Source organism: Ursus arctos, unplaced genomic scaffold (assembly GCF_023065955.2).
Source record: "Ursus arctos isolate Adak ecotype North America unplaced genomic scaffold, UrsArc2.0 scaffold_8, whole genome shotgun sequence".
Taxonomy (NCBI): Eukaryota; Metazoa; Chordata; class Mammalia; order Carnivora; family Ursidae; genus Ursus; species Ursus arctos.
This window is the reverse complement of record NW_026623100.1, coordinates 19,395,778-19,417,382: the sequence shown is the minus strand read 5'-3', so window position 1 is coordinate 19,417,382 and position 21,605 is coordinate 19,395,778.

Genomic DNA, 21,605 nt, shown 5'->3' with positions numbered 1-21,605 from the left:
GAGATCTTGACCTGAGCCAAAGGCAGGCACTTAACCAACTGAGCCACCAGGAGCCTCTACTACCATTTTTTTTTCAATCCAACATCTTCTGAATAGGATTTAGTTTAACACCAATTAATTTTTCCTAAACGGTGACAATGTAGTGCCCATACTAAATGTGATAAAGGCTTATGTTTCATCAGGTTATGGTTATAACAACAGCATTTTAAATAATTTGTAACATAGACTTATGATCATAATAGATCGAGGAGAAAATTACAAGGTGCAGGTAAGAGGTAGAAAATAATATTGAGTTGAAGAATATCGAGAAATAAAGATCCTAGTAAAGGTGAAAGAATTTCAGCATAAATGAGGAAATGGGATGAATACAGGAAATCTTCAATTAAACATTCAAAAACCATTGAATGAGCCCATAGTATATTCTAAGTACTTTACAGTAGAGGGATAAAGATCTCTCTATGTTTTCATTCAACATGCTACTGTCATTGTTATTTTTAGAAACTACTATATGCTTAGAACTATGCTGGACATAGGCACTGATGATGCAATCATGAGCCCACCCTGGCATAACTCATGCATTTGCAGAGCTTACAGACTGGTTGAGAAGATAGACATTTATAAAACAGTCACACAAATAAACATAAAGAAAATGACAACAATGTTAAGAGACAAGAAGTATGTAATGCCCAGTGTGCACACAACAGGAGGGTCTGGATTAGTTTGAGTGCCGTAGGACTCAAGGAAAAGACTTCCCTAAAAAAATTTCAATACAGCAGATAATTTTGGCAGGGTTGAAGTAGAGTGTTCTAGATAGTTGGAATAATATATACAAACTCCCTCTGGCTAAAGCAACCAGAACATAGACTACATTTGAGTAACTAAAGGCTCAGAGTGGTTAGTTGACAGTTTAACATGGTCAAAGGGGACAGATGAAGCAGGGACTTAAAGTTCAGGTTAAGTAATTTACCTCCATCAAATTTTGTTCTAGAGTCAGCTTACACTGACTCTCCATGGGTGATTGTGCACATCTTTTGACAACTCTTCACTCAGCAATGTTATATTGCTAGTTTGAAATTGACCACTGTAGAAATAACATAGGAAATTTGGCAGCTTCTATAAATTAGGGTTTTTTATCCCCCCAAATCTTCCCTGCCAACTGATTGTCAAACACTTAACAATATAACACTGCCTCCATCTTTCTAATAATAATGATAAAAACACACACACACACACACAAACTTGCAAACTTTTGAAACGGAGGCAAAGCTAAGAATGTGGGACATGATCAAATTTAGATTTTGAAAAAGAAAAAAAAAAGTACTCTGGATGCAGAATGGAGAATGGATTGAAATGGAGTCGTAAGTTCAGAGAAAACCAATATAAAGCTATTAGCGTTCCAGCACAAAGTTGATGGTAGTCGAACAGGGTAATGGAGTTAGAATTAGAAGAGATTTTCAACATTGTCTTATTTTCTAATTAAATCTAGAAAGCTCCAAATGACACTGGCTACAAAGGGGTGATGATTTTATGGTTTGAAAAGGTAAATTAGAGTAATTTGAAATGAGTAGACAAAATATGTACATGATTTTAGGTGAGTTTTCAATACAAGAGCTCATGTGAAGCACCAGACTGTCAGATGCTTGGATGGAAATGAAGTAGGTTAAATAGACTCTGAAATTTCCAACAGAAATAGAAGAGAATTCTGGAGGATGATATCAATAGGAATAGAGATTTCGATAAGTAAATATGGACTTCAAAATTGAAGTAGTGGTTAAATTATGCTAAAGATGTGGAAGCAGGAAACAAAGAGAATGCTGCTTTTCTCTTAATCTGTGGAAGTCTTAGAGCAGTTGGGAAAGAAGAGGTGCCATTAAGAAGAAAATGAAAGGGGGAAAATGCTCAGTTCAGACAAATGTGCATTGGAAGAAAAATATTGAGGGTATCTCCATGGCAGCTAAGTCCCAGCCAGATTCTCCATTTTACTTTGAAGCAAAGCCTTTCAGAATCTGTCCAGTGCTTGGCACATTGAGGGCTGGGAAAAGGGACAGCCATTATTGAAAATTGGCTGGGAGGATATGCAGGTGGAGAGAAGAGAGACAAATGAGCAGCTGGAAAACACTAATGAAATGTTTGTAATGAGGTGGTAGCTAAGACTTAGGAAATACTGCCTTACATTTCCCCAGATAGTAACTCCAAGAATAAAAAGTTATTACTTTTACTTCTTTTGCCATTCCAAACATTTCTTGCTAGAAGTTCCTTCTATAAACATATCTAACTTGCAGTACTCTGGGAATTTTGATAGAAACTTACCTTAGTATTTGACTTGGCAGAGTAAAAGATGACACTTGCCATCAGTTAGCAGAACATGCAACGTCCTTGGAGTAAGAGTAAGAGATGACACTTGCTCAGTTAGCAGAACATGCATTTACTCTGTTAGAATCACATTTGAGGGCATTTCCCTCAAACTCAGCACATAAATCCCTCAGATTCTGATAAATGCAAACATTTCCTCAGTCATCTTCTTGGGTACTAATTTTTAGTCCAGAAGTGTTTCAGACATTTTAAGATCAAATCATAGTACATAATTGATGTGAATTTAAAAATTGTACTTTTAAAGTATGACCACTAAAAGTCACAAAATACTTATTTAATATATTTTATAATGTTATATTTGACTCAAAAGGTTAGCCAGAAATGAATTTACCATGCATAGACTGTAGTCATTCCTCCTTTTCAAATATCATGTGTGTATGTATGTATATGTGTATATATAGACTATAGTCATTTGTGTGTATGTATATATGAATGTGTATGTGTGTCTGCATATATATATATATATGTATATACAGACACACATATACATATTTCTAAGTGTGTGTGTGTGTGTGTGTGTGTGTGTATCTATGTGGAGAGAGAGAGAGAGAAAATGAGACCTTGACTTTTCTACATCAGATTCTGCTATGGTTGCCTTAACAAAAGGGGAAAACAACATCAATAGACATTTTAACTATGAGCTATCTCAAAACATCAAGGAAAGTTTATTAACATAAGGCTTATAGAAGAATCTTCCTCAGTATATTGCAATAGTGTGAAAAATTGATGGTCTTACAGGAGAACTTTTTTTTTTTTTTACTTTTTTTCCTCTAATAACTCTATTACTTAGTTACTAAAGGGACATTATTAAAGTAGGCTAAACTTGATTAATCTAAATATTTCTACCTTCCAAGGGGGAATATGGACAAGCCTTTACTTCCCTTCGGAGACCTGGCAAATACAACACAAAATGTGCAATCGTGACAGTTAGCTGGCGTCCTCTGCCCAACAACAAAAAAAAGTTAGCTGTGTCCTAACCCTGCAGTAGCAGTCGGCGTTGCAATACAGTAGGGCCACAGAAAGGGGAAGATACTCTCACCAAGCTTCTAACATTTTTACTGTTTGGTTCACCTTTCTTGTTGATCTTTTTTTTTCCCCCTCCAGACTATGGTCTGATTTATGAGCGTTCCTTTTAATCTCTGCTCTGTTTTGACCTCTGACTTTTGATATGAATATGATCATCTCATTCTGGTTTCTGTATCTTTCTTTTCTTGATCCCTTGGGTTTGGGGCACTAGACTCTCAAAATCTGTCTTTTAAAATGAACACTCCAAAGAGTTTCTGCTGAAAGTTTTAAGTTATTTATTCCACAGAGAGACAGTAACAACAGTGAATTGATTCAGGTAAGGAAACACCCTAATCGAGCTAGATGTTCTCTTTGACCAGGTCCATTGAATTCTGGCATAGATACACTGCATCAGGCCATCAGAGAAAATATGTAAATTAATTTGACACCCATCCGGCAGTCAGAGCTTATTTCTAATTGTGTTAATTTACGGAAAATGAGACAACATAATTTCTATGAATGGAATACCTAAACTACACACCCTAATTCCCATTAGTAGCTGGAATTCATAGCACTAAAAAATAAATTCTTCTTTACCAGTGTGTTTCAAGGGTAACACACTAGCACATTTACAGTATGGAAACTTAGTGTTCCCTACACACAATTCTATCTTGAAAGTATTACATTTCTCCAAGAAAGCACAAATAAAAATATTTTGCTTATGATATATTTAGTTTACCATATGACAGAGAGGAATAGACCTGTGAGTTTGGAATGATGAGATAATAAATATGGTTATTATAAAGGAACAAATCTTACATTCATTGATAGTACTTAGAGATTAGTATTTTAAGCCTTCTAGACATATAGTAAGTGTAATGGGATTTAGAATCAAATAGTCCCTTGTTCAGAAACTGGCTTTGCTATTTGCCCTTAGAAAAAATAGCAGCCTTTCCAAGCCTGAGGATTAAATAGGATTCTATATAGGAGGTACTTATCTTGGTCCACATTAAGTACTATAATGAAAACTATTTCCAGTATGGTTATAATTTCTATTCTGTGTCTTATATATGTGTATGTTATTACTTACATTTTAAATATTGAAGTATAATATTAAAAGTATATAATTCAGTGCTTCATAAGAGGGGTAATAATGAAGGTAATAATTAAGGAAGACAGGAATTGAAATCTATACTTCTTTATTTCATTTTAGTCATACCAAACAATCCATTGCTGAATTTGGTTACTTTAAAAAGGAACAAAAATTTAATGCTTACATTTAAGATAAACTAAGTGAACTCTCCTGTCTTACTTTAGGCTCTTCTTACTGCTGCTTCTTTAAAAAAAAAAAAATTTGTTTGAATATAGTTGATGTGCAATGTTACATTAGTGCAGGAGAACAACATAGTGATTCAACTGCTTTATATGGTATGCTCATGTTTCTGTTTAAAGGCATTTAGAAGATTTTTTCTGAGGTTTGAAACCATACTTTGAAATCAATAACAGCACCTGGCAAACTCCAATGAGGCACATCGGAGGCACAGTCAACACATTAACAATAATCATGTTAGTATACAGAATTATCTGCCACCATGGTTTATAATGGTGTTTATTTTTGGGTGTTTATTTTTCTAGAAGCTGGAACTAACTTTATAGCTCTTATGCTCTGAACCATTTTTTTCTCGAGATTATTAAAATTTAAGAAATCCAGGGTATGGAGCTTCAGATTGAGTATCAATACAGGCTTGGTGTTGGCCATATCTTACTTTTGCATGTGTCACAATAAGTCATCGCTTGCTAGTGACCAAATCACTGTTTTGCATCTAAACATTACTACCCATTCCTTCTCATCCCCTTTTGTGCAAAAGAGCCTTCTTGAATCTTTTGTGTATTATCCCAGCCTTTCTGGGTCTGAGATCTGCTATCCGTCTCCTTAATTTAATTCATTTCCAGGAAATGGAGTGTTTTGTTTGATACCTGGCACCTAGACTAATTTTTCTTTTACCCTTATTACCTTCCTCAGTTGTCTTCCCTGTGAGGTTTGCAATCTCTGGGTCCAGCTTTTTCTTCATTTGTTCTACTGCCTAGTCATGGGATATGTTTCTGTGTTGGATAACACTTACCTGGTGTATCTATTATAGAAAATAGATAATAAGCAACAACACTGCAACATGGATAAGAATTGTGTCTTCCTATTAATTTTACCATCATTCATCTTTGGCCTAATATATTCCAAGTAATTCTGTGTAATAGGACACAGAACTGAGTAATTTCAACAAAGTCTATATTCTCATGGTGCTTACCAAGTTCTAATAATTTTGAAGAGTGATGAGATAGAGTCAGATGCACTTCAAATTGCGAGTTAGGATACCGGGGCAAATGATAACTTTACCATTCTCTGTCTCTTTATCAATGTGGCAAGATTTGATTGCCGATATTCCTATCTCAGCCACCACTTTAGCCTATATAATAGTGCATTTTAAAGTTATTTGAGTATTTTATTGCCTTTTTGCCTTATTTTGTAAAAATTAATATAAACAGGAAACATAAAATTGCTGCTTCTATGATAATGTATTTGAGAAAAAGATGGAAATCATTAAGTACTTTTTAAGTTGCAAACTTTGTCATTTTAAAAATGAAAATATATCACCAATGATTTTAATAGCTTTTAACATAAGAAGGATTGGAGAGATCTTTAAAATTATGAAATTAAACAGTTACTTAAAATGTAAAGTTCACAAGTCCATTAAGCATTCTGTTTGGGAAAGAAGAAATTCATTTCTAACACCTTTATTGGTAGAATAAAGCCGGTATTTAAATTTCTTTTACCTTCAGCACACTATTTATATGAAATATAAATTCAGCTTCATAGTCTCTTACTGATTCTCTTCCTCAGTCACGTGCAAAAGTCTTCGTCAGCCAGGTCTTCTTTTGATTGTTATAACAAATTACTTTCTTTCAAGTAAGTGTCACTTCAGGCAAGCTGAGAAGTAGAAATTTCATTTTATTGTTTATAATTCACTCCTATAATATGTTTGCAGAAATAATTTATATTTTGTGTAATTCTTGCGAAAATATACATTTTACACTATCGTTAAATATTTTATAGTTCTCTGGGAGCATTCCTGACCCCAACCTATAACATACCTCTCTCTCTTGCTTTTTTACATTTCCCTTCAGACATGTTTCCTTTATAGGCTAAAAATCCTGGCAATACAAATAAGGCATGTTATAAAAAGTTTAAGTGTTATACATATATTGGCTGTTATTAAGTAGCTTTTAAATTAAGAACAAGCAAAAAGAAATATGACCTGATGCAGACCATTTAGATAATGTTCTGGACTTGCATCCGATGTCAAACTGTTTATATCTGTACCTTGGGTAATTATCTGACAAAATCCACTACTCTTGGGAAATGCAAGCATTTCTTCCTGTTTAATATTCCTGTAAATGTATTTTATATACATTTTATGTATATAAAATCAGCCAAGCACAATGAAATATAATCCAATGTAGCATGAACCTAAATGTTATCTCATTTTACACAGAAATAAATCCTTTCCGTTTTTCCACCCTTAGAGAAATTGGCACATTGTGATGAAAGGATCTAAATGTTCTTTCACTGCAGTTGAAGTCAGGGAGAAGATGACTATTCTGATCACTGCTGGTTCCAGCCCACTTCCCTCACCACCACACATTCATACTCACAGGACTGAAATGATGCTGGGAACCTCTGCCCACAGCCCGCCTGCACCATCCCTCCCTCACACATTAGCAGTGTGTGGGCCCAAGCCATTTGAGTCATAAAAAAGGAGACAGATATGTGGTCTGCAATTCTTGTTCCATTATTTGTCCTTGGGGATTGTCTATCTCCTTGTGCAAAGGAAGGTCCTATAGGGTCTACAGTTATTTACACCTTGTTCTGTCCTCCACCTCCCTTCCTTAGGGCTGTAGGGGATTATTTCAGTTTGGGCCAGCATAGCTCTCACATCACAATGGCTCAGAAGGATGCGAAAAGGTCTCCTTCCCACTGCTCTGCCTGTTGGTTTGTGCCTATGTTGACTTAATGCCTCGTAAGGTTAAATGTGCAAGTTTACATTAAACACAATACCTCAGTTTTTCTGCTTTTCAACAATGTTTTCTTCAGTGAACTTAAGCCTAAGAAGATGTTTCAATATCCATCATGAAGGGCCGTGATACATCTCCAAATATAAGTTGATATATTGATATTCTGGGCCAGGAGAGTTCACTGGTGAAAACTGAAAGCCTGAATCCTCTTTGCTTCATTCTGGAGACTAAGATCGAAGGCCCTACATCAACACTTCTCTCCTATTTGTTGTAGAAAATTTTTGTCCAAGAAGGTAAGGCTGTAAGTCAGTAAATATTTTTGTTAGTCTCAGGAACTCCCCCAAATTCTGTTAATTCAAACACTAGATTTTTAAACCAGTTTACTTCTTAGGAGGATAGCTTGTACATCCAGGTAGAGCTCTTCTTGGGACAGTAGATGACTCTACTGAGCTAATTTGCTTGCTTATCAAACAGCTATTTACTCATTGAGACTATACCTTCACTGTGTCCCTCAATGACACACTATTATAATACAGTGTTTGACCAATGCCTGTGAAATCCAACATGGAAAGACTCAGCTTGAACTACTACCACCAAAAACTCTAAACCCTATCATTAGTCACCCTTAACCTCCCCTTCTGAGTAAATACTAACACTCTGTCAAGGTGGGGTGCTCCCGTACTGCAGGAATAAACTAGACTTCGCTTGATCAACGGATTATTCTGGTTGGTATTGAGGAAGAAGTAAATACATTAATTTTCTAGATCATGTGAATTTGGTAGTATAAGCAACTATCCTTCAGCTAGTCCTAAATAATAACACTTAGCTGATTTTTGATATTGTAAAATTTGAATCTAAATTTTGAAAAATAGAGAAAAAAAATCAGTGATAACCCTATACATATGACCCTACTCCAAGCAAAGTCTCTCAGGTTGTTTTATCTGATCATAGATTTACTTTGTCTTTCTAGAGCAGATTAAATAAATAAATAAATAAATAAATAAATAAATAAATAAATAGAGGTGTGTGTGTGTGTTTGGGAACTTAGATAAGATTTTATAAAAGTGTTTTCTAAATGTTAGTGAAGCCTAACTGAAACAGAATAAATTTAGTCAATGTGTGAAAACAAAGCTATTTTGCATTAAGGGAAATCTTGCCAATAGATGGAAAATGACTCCTGGACATCCTTTCCTGGCCTACGATTTTTTTTTCATGTGCAGCTCATGAACATAGGCCATTCATTGTATTAATTGGATTAGCAGCTGTAACTTATATTCTAGGCTTTATCTCCAATAGATTTTGAAGATGGTTTGACAATTTGATAGTTTATTTGTATCAGCCCGAGGTTCTTTACATAGACTCTAATATTATAAAGCAAACGCCACAGCAAAATCAGTTTCTCCCTTAATATCTCAGCTCTTTGAGTATTCTGTTTCTTGTACTGTCCTAGAGACTTATTGTTCAGCATTTCCCTGGGTAATAAAAAATGTATTTTTACTGTGTGTGTGTGTGTGTGTGTGTGTGTGTGTGTGTGTGTGTGTGTTTGCACAGGTGCAGGCCTGCATGCACTCTCTACCAGGCTAGAACCCTGTGCTTTCCAAATATAAAATATCTGTATTAAGGGTGCCCTTGTGAATGATAAGAAGCAGCTTATTTATTTGTTTGATTGATTTTGTTTTTAAATATTCCCTTACATTAAGTAAGCTGTAGCCTCATGCTCTGTTTTATCTTAAAACAACAAGAAAAAAAGTTTTCCCTATGTCTTTTTTGAGTAATTTTCCTTGCCAAAAAAGTTAAATATTTGTATTTCTTTTTTATCTTCTCTGGAAAACTAAAATGATATAAAGGTGGAGACTCAAGCAAAATATATTATTAACTTTGTATCACCACTGATTTAATTCTTTAATAAATTACTAGAAATATTTGGACTTCCTAATGAGTTTATATATCGATCAGTTTACATAAGTAGTATGTTTTGTTGTTTTGCTAGAATAATATTGTGGTCTCGAAGTCTGTTGCTAGGAATTCACAGTTCTACCATCTGCTTCTGTCTTCTGCATATAAAAACATGATCAAGTCTGGTTGTGTGAGTATGTGAGTGTGTGTGCGGGCACGTGTGTGTGCCTCTGTCTCTGTGTATGTGTGTCTGTCTGTGTTTAATTCTAGAGGATGAGGGGAGGATAAAGTGAAAGAATCTACTGTAAATCTTTATAAATCAATACCACACATTTAAAATGAAAAAAGCTCACAATAATTTTCACACATATGAACTGACATTTTATTAAATATATTCTGAAATGGTATTCAAAAGCAATGGGACTTCAGTTCTTTTTCCACTTTTAATTAAAATTTGGAATTTCAGTCCTTATATAAGGTAGTATTTTTCTTCTAGGATTGCCCTTTAAAAAAACCAAGTAAATAAACCCCAATATTTCTAGACATTCCTAAAGAGGCTTATTATGTTCTCCCCATAGTTATTTGTCATCTTATGATTCCAGCCTTCTGCCTAGCTCAATTTGAGACCATGTCCTGATAATTTTGTCACTACTGTTATCCTTCTGTCATGACACCTTGTCTTTGAATACCTAAATTATTTCATTGCGGTGATCTCCCTTGTATCTCAGGGGCTAGAAGCCTGGTTATTCTGTATCTCAGGATCCCTGATGGGAAGGTTCTAGGTTCCATTTTACCAGTGAGAGATACTCAGGAGAATTCTAGGAAGTAGAAGAGAAGCAGAGGCAGTAACTGTTGCAAGAAGCTGCAATAGGCATAGGGGTTTGCAGACCACGGATTTGAGATTTCCCCAGCACATTCTGATTTCCTGGATCAGTTTCTCTGACCTTCACTCTGGCAGGCCTTCCTATTTCTTCACATTTAATGTTTTCCTGCATAAACTGCTTAGAACTCCGAATAGTTTTTGTTTTTCTAAGGGACCCTGAATGCTACAAATGTTCCTGGAGAGGCAAATTTTGCCATCTGTAATGATTTCATTATACAAACAATTGACAAACCTTTGCCTTGATTTCTGCTGAGTAATCAGAAGGAAGATCCAAGACCATATCAAACATTTTGCTGAATTAGGCAATTTTTTTATTGTTTTAATCCAATAAACATGTAAGTAAAATCCTGCCATATGTATTTTTTTCCCTGTAGCACTTTACATATACATTTAAGTATTGTTATGGAATAGTAAAACAAATAGAGATATCAAGAATATATATTATAGTTAGCCCATAAGTAGATTCTGTTGCATTTATAACTGATGATAAACTAATGAAAAGTGAGAATCCTTTCATGCTGCTTTTTATCTAAATACAGCAGTATTACTAGAGTAACTGTGCCTACAGCTTGCTTAATATTCATATTAAGCATTATTTTGTTCATTTTTTTTTCAATTTGTAAAGAAGAAATTGAAAATAGGGCTAATTAACACTTATTATTGGGCACCTCCATTTGTCACAGGTCCTGTGTTTCACATATCTTTAATTGTTTAATCTACCTAAATGACTTACATGGCAGTTGCTATCATTCTGATTTTACAAATACAGAGACAGATTAAAAGAGATAACTGATTTTCCCCATGTCAAAAAGCTAACTGGAATTAGAACCAGCATTTGAACCAACTTCTATCTCATCTTTAATATACCTTCCTTCTACTCTGACATTATACTCCCTCCTATGGTTTTGTACATTTTGCCATAGAGTTTGGAAAGAATGATTAGTGTGTTAATTGGTCTGTTATAATTTCTGGATATTTAATTAAAAATATTACTCAAATCTTGGACAGAGACTATTTGATGCATTATAATTGTTTTTAAATTCAGGCAGGAAAATGACAAGATCTAGACTTTAGTTCCTAAAACCTGAACTGCTCCAGAACAGGATATGTAGTCACTGGGTTATATGATTGAGAAAATTAATGAAGATGCATGTGTATACTGGGCCCTGGGTTTTCATGATTGCATAATGACCACATAGCTGATACCCTGAGGGTTCAGTGACACTAGTTACCTGAATCATAAAGAGTCCAGTAGAAAAAGTGCTTCTATTGGGAAGTTCACAGCCTTCTTAGTTCTACATCAGGGACTCATGTATATTAGGATTCATTCTACCCAGAAGCTAAAGAGGTGATATTAAAGAATAGGCTTGAGGGGTGCCTGGGTGGCTCAGTCAGTTAAACATCTGCTTTTGGCTCAGGTCATGATCCCAAGGTCCTGGGATCGAGCCCCGTGTCAGGCTCCCTGCTCAGCAGGGAGTCTGCTACTCCCTCTCCCTCTATCCCCTCCCCCCCCCACTCATGCTCTCTCTCTCTCACTGGCTCTCTCAAATAAATCTTTAAAAAAAAAGAATAGACTTGAGAGGCAGAGTGTTTAATCAGGAAGGAGTTCTGGAGAAATGTTTGGGTTGGGGTGAATTGGTGCTGCTGGGTGACAAGAATGTTTTTGTATAACATTTCCTTTGATGAGTGAAAGACTTCTAAAGTGAGGAAAGAACCAAGTGAAGGCTTCTGTGACTTGGGAAGAAATTAATGTACAATTCTGTAGTGAACATGATCAGTGTTCAGACCTTGGATGCTTTAACCAGCCAATTTGTTTGAAATATCTCAGGTCCACTTTGAGTTACCTTCCAACCATTTTAGGAGAGATTTTGAAAAGTCACTCCAAAGATCATTTTCAACTGACAGCTGACAGTCAACAATTGCTATGGAGACAGTGGCCTTTGTTCTGACTGAACCAAGTGCATAAGACTCATTGGGGATGCTGAGGATTTCTTTTGTTTTGTTTTTGTTTTTGTTTTTGTTTTTGTTTTTATTTCTTTATTGTGGGGGTGGAAGTAGCAGAGGGAGAGGAAGAGGGAGAGGGACAACCAGACTCCATACTGAGCTCAATGTGGGACTTAATCTCCCAACCCCAAGACCATGACCTGAGCTGAAATCAAGAGTCAGATGCTCAATCAGCTGAGCCACCCAGGCACCCCTGCAGATGCTGATAATTTCTAATTGGCCTTGAGTGTGACTAGTGCTTTGGAATTGGCCTGTTGGCTAACTCTGCAACACTCTGAAGATAACTTTGGAAATTATACTGACTGGCTAACTTATTTGTTTTTATAATGACTCAGGAGAATTGGGGAATTCCTAAGAAGGAAGAGAAGCCTGCTAAAGCTTATCTTGATGAAAAATGGGGAATAAATAGTTCACAGTTGTGTCTCAGAGCCAACCTAGGGTCAAAGAGATTCTACAGCAAGTTATATATATATTCATTTATATATTTTTATTCATTTATATATTTATATATATATATATGAATCTATATATGTGAATATATACATATATATACATATACATATACATACATATATACATATATATATATATATATAGATATATATATATATATATGTATATGTATATATATGAAACTAAGTTATTTATAAACAGACTTGGGATGAGAGCAATCATAGTGTATTCCTGACTGCCTTTTCATTTACTTCTCAGTCATGTGACAAATCTGTTTCAGGTAGGTGAATAATATCAGATGATTTCTCTGAGATTCTTGACAAATCATTTTATTTCACTTGGACTCTGTTTTTCTGTGAGCTGAGAGAATTAAAATGTATGGTGTCTAAGTTTCTTCCAGTTATAAAAATTCTGTGGCTTTATGGTTATATTGAAAAAAAATTATATCATTATATGTCTTCCTTGTTGGACTAAGTATAAAGATGTGGAAAAAAAGACTATTTATTTGTTTGTTTTCCTGAGTAGTCATGTTTTACATATAGTAGGAACACAATGCCTGTATTTTTGGAATTGAATTGAATTTCATTTTCTTGGAAAGTAAGTTTAATTTGAAATCCATTGCATTCATTGGAGCCTGGGCTGTGAGCCAGAGAATTGGCGAGCCTCTTCCCATTATTCTTTCTGTGTTTCCTGTGCATGCGCTCTCTCTCTCTCTCGCTCTCTCTCTCTCTCTCGCTCTCACATACACACACACACCCACACGCACACACACACACCCCCCTCCAAGAGCCCTCTATAGTTTCCTCATCCCCACATCTTATTTGAAGGCCTTGATTATGTTACACTGGCCAGACTTACCAATCTCCTAAAATATTCTTTATTCCAAAATTTCTTGCTCCATTTTGTCCCATCAGTCACAACTTCCAAACAAATTTACTGAAGAAGTAGAGGGGAATAATCTCATCCGATTAGTCAACTCTGTGCCATGAGTGAAAACCTTTTCATCTCTTGAACATATTTAATTTTAGAAATAAACCTTGTTAACCTTAGTAAATGTGAACCTGAGATTGGTGACAACTATATAACAAAATAAGCTGACAAATGTATTGAAATATAGTAAAAATTGGAGGATAGTCTGGGTGTCTAGGTTCAGAGTTGGCTTCAGTAATAATATCCTATCTCCACCTCACTTCCAACTTCTTCTCTTTCTTCAGTTTGAATCCACAGACTCTAAAAATGCCCAGTTTGACAGTGCTTTTCAAACTCAAAGTAAGGATTGTGTTAGGATGACATCACCTGGCTGGGGAGGATGTTTTTAAGTAATTATTTTATGAGTCATTTATTTATGACTGTGAAGAGCCTCTGTTTTTAGGAGAATCTCTGTAGAACACAACTATACAAAGAGAAGGGTTTTTTGAATGCTTTTTCACACTCCAAAGCAGCCAATTTATGTATCATTTCATGTTTCTAAAATAAAGCTATTTATCAGGATAAAAGATTGATGATATGAAAATATAAGCATTACCATTCAGTGAAATAAAACCAAATAATTTTGAAGTTTAAAAAATATTTTAAATCTACTTAGAAATATGGCAGCACAAATAAAACTAAAATATGAGACATTTGGAACCTAAAATGTTAAAAATCACTTATGGGGCACCTGTGTGGCTCAGTCAGTTGAGTGTCTGCCTTCAGCTCAGGTCATGATCCCAGGGTCCTGGGATCCAGTCTGGCGTTGGGCTCCCTGCTCAGTGGGGAGTCTGCTTCTCCCTGTCCCTCTGCCCCTTCAGCCTGCTTGTGCGCTCTCACTCTTTCTTGCACTCTCTCTTTCTCTTACAATCTTTAATTTTTTTTTCAAATAGTTAATTAACTAAAATGTCCTATCATCTGGCCTTATTGCTATTAATCATTGTTATTTATATATAAGATCTTATTTAACATTTATAACAACATTGTGAAAAAAATATTATCCCTATCACACATAAGAGGAAACCAAAATTCAGCAAGGACAAGTGAATCGTATTCCACAATCTTGCAACAAGTTAATGAAAGAATTTGGATTCAAAATATATCTTTTGATTCTAATTTCAAGACACTCTATACTTTTCTACAGCTATGGCACACCCCAGCTGTTTTGGATCTGGAATTGAGAAGATCTTTTATGGACTTGTTTAAAATGAAACGAATAATGTGTAGTGTATGAGGCTTTTTACTGTGTGCTCTGGAAATTTAAAGAAGAGACTCTGAACTCAGTTTGTATTCATTGATATTCTTGGGATTAGAGCAGAAGCTTGTTAGCAAAGGAAATTAATTGAGATTATTCTTTTGTACCTTCTTACTTCATTCTGATCTGGTTTGCTGAACCCCTAACTAACCCTAAGAAATGCATACACACAGACCACGGTAGACCATCCTAATTTTCTTCACCTTTATTTAAGCTTCAAAAATTACCATCATTTGCTCCACAGCATTTGCTCCCCAGCAGTGGATGGAAACTCCATCCCTCAGCACATCCAACAAAACCTCAGGGCAGTTAAGTTATGTGGACATTGGACAACATGGATAACCAAGGTTTGAATGTGAACTCAGAAGCTTACCAGCTACGGAAACTTTGGCAAGTTAGTTAAAATTCTCTCCTTCATTTTTCTTGTCTGTGCAATGGGATGACAATATATCTATTGGCTAAGGTTGTTATGAGTATTAAAATATTTAGTACATATAATACACTCAGAAAGTTTCATATACACAGTAAGTACCAAATACATGTTAACCACTGTATTATTATTATTATTATTTATTATCTAGCACTTAGGAGAAAGCTTAATTACTTATTTATATGTTTAATGTGCTGATCTTTTCAGTGATCTTCAGAATTTGAAATAAAAATCTGTTAAGGAAATAATAATTATTCTGATACTGTGATTTTTTTTATTATGTCCCATTAGCCAGGGTATAGTACATCATAATATGATACTGTGACTTTAATAAACCATTGAGAATTACCCATAAAATGGAGATCATCTCATTTCAACCCAAGATCACCTTGTGAGCTAAATATTACATATGCAAATTTAAATTTAAATTGCAAAGCTCTACTTAAAGGATCATATTCGTTATAATTCATATTGCAGTTCATGATGTTATGAGACAAAATTTACTGATAATGTGTGACTCAACTACATATTTTATCTAGGCCAATCTATGTTGGCAAAATATGTAGATACAAGCATGCTTCTATATTGTACCTCGTAAGTAAAGTGAAAGAGATCTAAGCATCCTTTCAAATATCTGGAAAATCGTCAGCATCCAATCTGATATTATCTGAACTCTGGATTTCCAGTCTCCTGATATCTAAAAGGTGTATGCATGGGTGTAATTCATCTAATTAACTTTATTTTAGAATACATCATTATCAAGATTTTCTGGATTTGGATTCCCTAGATCATCTTGACTTGGCGTTTCTTTCTGTCCTGAATCTTTGTCAGTGGGGATAAAAAAAAAAAAAAAAGTTTGGTAATGAAAATAAAAGAAAAGAAGTCTTTTGATAGTGGAAGGTTTAAAATGGATTAAAAGGTTTTTATTGGAATGTCTATTCATTAGGTGCATTAGGGGAAGACACTAAAAAAAAAAAAAAATCGATGTTTGACTTTTACTTTAACCTTAAAATGTCATTAAATTCCACACATGAAAAGGTTGATGCAAACACCCTTTTTACTTAATTGACAACACTTCCATTCTCTGTAGCATTTTGTTAAAGAAAGGGAGCCTATGTAAAAGGACTACGAAAGGTCAAACTGCAACTTGAAATATTTAGTGTTTAGGTAGGAGGTCTTTATGAGTGCAGACAGATTTAATAATTAATTTTTCCACTTTTTCCATGTAACTCATCATTGTTTTTTTCAGGGGGATTCAGAGGAATACTTTTATAGACTAAGCTGCATAATTCATATTTGGGCATTATGACACCATCCTGCTATTAATGGTTATTCAGTAACCTTTCACCTGTTCTCACCATGCTGCTAACCTGGAAGAAGTAATGATTTTTGTCTCGTGTTATTTTTGTTATTAATATGCTTCCTCATCATAGTTGTTAATAATGCAGAAGAAGAAGCTGGCTTGTGGACCGAGCATTAATTCAATTAGTCACATTTACATACTTAGCAAAGGATATAACTTAATCCTTGTAGTTGTGAAAAATAAATCCTACTTTTAGAGGTGTCTATTAAAAAAGGATTCAGTACTCTATTTTCCATTGATGATATGTGACTTCTGCTAAGCAAATAGCCATTAAGTTCAAGCTTTATCTTCATAGCACTAGTTCCTCAGGCAATTTTTAAATTTTAAATGGGCATTTAAAAATCTAACTCCAATAGATTTTGTTGGCAACATATTGCAAGGACACGTTTACATTCTAAAAATATACTTCTCTATTTTTGTTCGAATGTCAGAAGATAGACTATGATACCAAGTTCCCTTTTAGATGTGCTAAAAAGCTAAATTTTGCCATTTACCAAATCTACAAATATCCTGTGAAATTGCGGTTGGCATTTGTAACAGCAGTTTTCTGCTTGCCAATTTCATGCACACGTAAGACATTTTATACCATAAAAGAATGCATGGATAAAATCAGACCCAGTTCTCCAAAATCTATGATACTTTCTGGGGGTAGGGGAGACTAGAAGTGGAAAATGGGAGAAAAAAAAAAATCATGGGCTTTTCAATCAGGCAGTTGTGGTTTCAAAACCCAGCCCTACCATTTCCTATTTTTGTAAAACTTGCCAAGCTATTTAGTCTTTCTGAACCTTAGTTTCCTCCACTATAAAAGAGTATAAATGTCTTCCTCAGGATCAGTGAAGATTATAAGGAATGATTTCACGAATGTTACAAAATGTAATGTACACAATAAAACCCCCAGGTGGTAAATAGCAGATGCTCAGTGAAGGTGGATTTTCATGTATTCACTAGTCATCACATTAATATGGGAAAATATGTTACATTAACAAGATATACTGTTAGACAAGTGGATTAGAAAAGGAGTTATTTTTTCAGTGTCAAATATACATATGGTATAATTGACCTGTAACATTGTATTGGTTTCAGATGTATAACATAATGATTCCATTTTTGTATATCTTACAAAATGATCACCACAATAAGTATAGTTAACATTCATCAACATACATAGCTTTTAAGTCTACTTCCTTAACTTCCAAATTTTCTGTACGGTATCATTAACTATAGTCACCATGCTGCACATTATATCCCCATGACTTATTTATTTTATAACTTATTTATTTTACAGCTTATTTATTTATTTATTTTGTACCTTTTGACAGAACAGGAAATTTTTGATGGCAGAGAAGAATGAAGATTACCAGGACCCTTGATAGATCTGGGCTGGATGGCTTGAAGAAATCAGATTATCTGCAGAGTTTGAGAAAAGTAAAGAATAACTGAAAGGTATGAAAAGAACACTCTGACCATGTTTGGTTTTGCCTATTATACGAGCAATATCATTTATAAGCAAAAAGTATAAAACAAGGTCTCATTTTTTGTTAGGCCATCGTAAAAGATAGACTCTCTCTGTAGCATAAATTCATGGAAAAATACAAGCTGCAGAGTGGTATTATATTATGGAAGATTGGAGGAAGATAGCTATGGTATCTGAAACAGAATTTCTTTCGCCTCAAAATCTATCCACTCACTACAGGTAGGGAATAATAACATGGAAGCTCTGCAGCAATGAAAAGCTATTAGCAGAGACTGAGTGTCTACTTATGTTTTCTTATGCTGCTTAGATGGGATGTGCAAATGTGCACTCATCTCATAAATCAATCCTAAACTTCTCTTTTCCTCTGACAATACACATTGGGAAAATACAGTGGAAATGGGTTATTAATCAGTATACTCTTTCTACACTTTCAGGTTCTTCTCTAGCCCAATTTGTTTATCAGAAAATGATATTATTGTGGGCAGCCCAGTATCTGGCTATGTCAGAAGAGTGTACAAAATCACCTGATCCAAATTAATTGGAGTAAATTGTTTAAACACACTAGAGACTTAGAAAGCTAATTATGGTAGGAAGCAGAAAAACAGAAGAGGGGAAAAACTTAATTGAAATTCAGGGGTTGCCAATATATACCATAGGAGATGAACAAAAGAGGAGAGAGGGGAAGTAGCCTAGCTATCACATTATATTACTTGGACAAAGAAATCAATTACATATTTAAAAATCAATAATCACTATATTTCTTACACTCTATAATGCCAAATACTTTACTTTTCTAACCTCATTGTTTCACCTTTAGTTAAATTCAAAGTTTTAGTCAAATTGGAATTTGTTTTTATGAATATATTGTATTCATTTTAAAAGATAAAATCTATTTATTTTGCACATTACATAAATGCAAAAACAAGCAAATGGACACAGAAGCAGTTGTTCATATTCTACTGCCAAGACACTGATAATAAATGTTAATATAGATTGAAAGAAATGTAAAAGACATATCAACCAATTTCAATGAATACTTTTTAAAAGGAGGACAAGAGGAAAGCAGGGAGGAGGTAGAAGAGATTTATAAGCCAATCAGGAAAATGTGACCACTTACTGTTTGTGTGAGGCTATTAAAGAATTTATCTTGGTTTCTGAGTAGGGTGATGGAATTGTGGTTATATTCCAAAAGTAGGATCTGTGTCTTAGAATGAATGTATTGAACTTCACAGATGAACTAAAAGATGTTTGGAATTTGATTAAAAATAATCCTATAGCAGTGGCTCAGTTGGTAAAGCAGACAGCTCTTGATTTTGGCTCAGGTCATGATCTTGGGGTCCTGGGATGGAGCCCTGCTTTGAGCTCCACACTCAGTGGGGAGTATGCTTGAGGATTCTCTCTCTCCCTCTCTCCTGCTGCCCCTTCCCCTGCTCATGCTGTCTCTCTCATGCTGTCTCTCTCTTTCTCTCTGTCTCTCTAAAATAAATAAAATAAAATAATCGAGTAGCAGAAAGAAATGGATATAAGAGAAACAAAATTAGTAATGAATTAATAATTGTGGAATCTTGGTAATATTCTTGAATATCAGATTGCTTTCCAAAAGAATTCTCATAGTTTACATCACCATCAGCTCCATTCATTTCAGAAAGCACACCTTTACTGGTATGCAGTATTCTCATTTTCATATACCTTCCTGAAATATTGCTGTATTTAGTTTACCAACACCCGAGCTCATCCGTCATAGTCACTAACAATGCAAATGCCAGATATGCAATCTTAGTCTTGGATTGGGGGACGTAAGAGATGGGGAACAAAAGGAGTAAATTTGCCTAATCTGTATTGTTGAAAAATGAACTTTGAAATTTGGTGGGCAGCTGCTACATCTCCATGAGGTTTGAGTCCAGGATTTAAAACTGTTACATGAAAGGCCGTCAACATATATTTATAAAAATTGACAATTACATGATCTTACTATGTTTCAGTCTTGTACTTTGCAATTAGTGATTATGAGGTGAGAAAGAGCAAAGTGATAGCTGCATCTTTTATTTTTCAGGACATCCTCTTTCTATATTCAACAATGTATAATCAAATTCCTCAGCAGTTTCATATATTATTTGGCCTTGTCTAATGTTGGCAAGCTAGTAAATTGTGTGATATGCTAAAAAATAATCAAATTTCTTTGTCAATAACTGCCGCATTTTATTAAACATCTTGTAATGGAAAAATATTCAGGAAAGAAAGTTACATTCATACATATAAGAGGCTTTTTATCAATATCTACAGAAGTATCACTAGGTCTGAAAAGTAATTGAGATTTCTTTCCATGTTAGGGAGTTTTTTTGTGAGAATGTGTGAAGTCTCATGAATATTTGTTAAAGAAACTAATAAACATATAGGTGAAGCAATTTGAAAGGTGAAATATTTCATCTTATGGCAAGAAAATACTTCTAAAGTAATGTTACCTTTTATTCTGTGGCACATACCGCTCTGGTTGTGGTTACAAATTGGCAGGTGTTCTTTATTCCAAATTATTCCACCCATAATGCTAAAGGAACTATAATGCAAGTATATTCAAAGATCATAAAGAGATTTAATTTTATAAGAAGTATGATTGTCTTTATTAAAAGTGGAATCCTACGGAATACTTTCAAACTTTAAACCCATTTAACATTAAAGAAAGAACTTTTCTACAAGACTGCCATTTATTTTCTCTAGATAGTAAAGAGTCACCTATCTGTATTAACTTATCTGTAATCCGAACAAAACATATACAGTAATTCCTACTTGAGAGAAAAAGGAAGGTGAATCCTGAATCAAAATAATGCTCCTTCACCAGCATCAACATGTAATGTTAGTTAAATTATAACGTTTTTAGAATATTATACCCAGCCTATCATTGTACACATTAGTGAAAAGATTCAAGGGGATGGATTTCTAATATGAGATACAGTTAGAGCAAAACCTAGAATTTAGAAGTCAAGATATTCCATATGATATTCTTTCTAAAATATTTGGCTGAAGTAAATTAATATTCCTTTTATGTTATAATGATTTTAGTTTAGAATATGAACATATTTGTGTGATATTATCAAAACATTATGCACATTTGAGCATGCTTATGATTCTTAAGTCTTATATAGACATGGAATTTAGAATTTTTAAGTTGGTAGACATCTAACTTCCTCATTAAACACAAATTGAGGGTATAATGCATGAATAGTATTTTTCTGGGATCTGGGGATATAGCAGTGAACAGATAAGATCCCTGTCATCATGGAACTTACTTTCTAGTGAGAAACGAATAACAAATCAATGCACATATAAAGAAGAAAAGAAATTGATAAATATTATGTGGAGATTAAAATGAACTATGATACTGACTAGATGACTACTTTTTCTTTGATGACCAGAGAAGACCTCACTCTGTGAGAG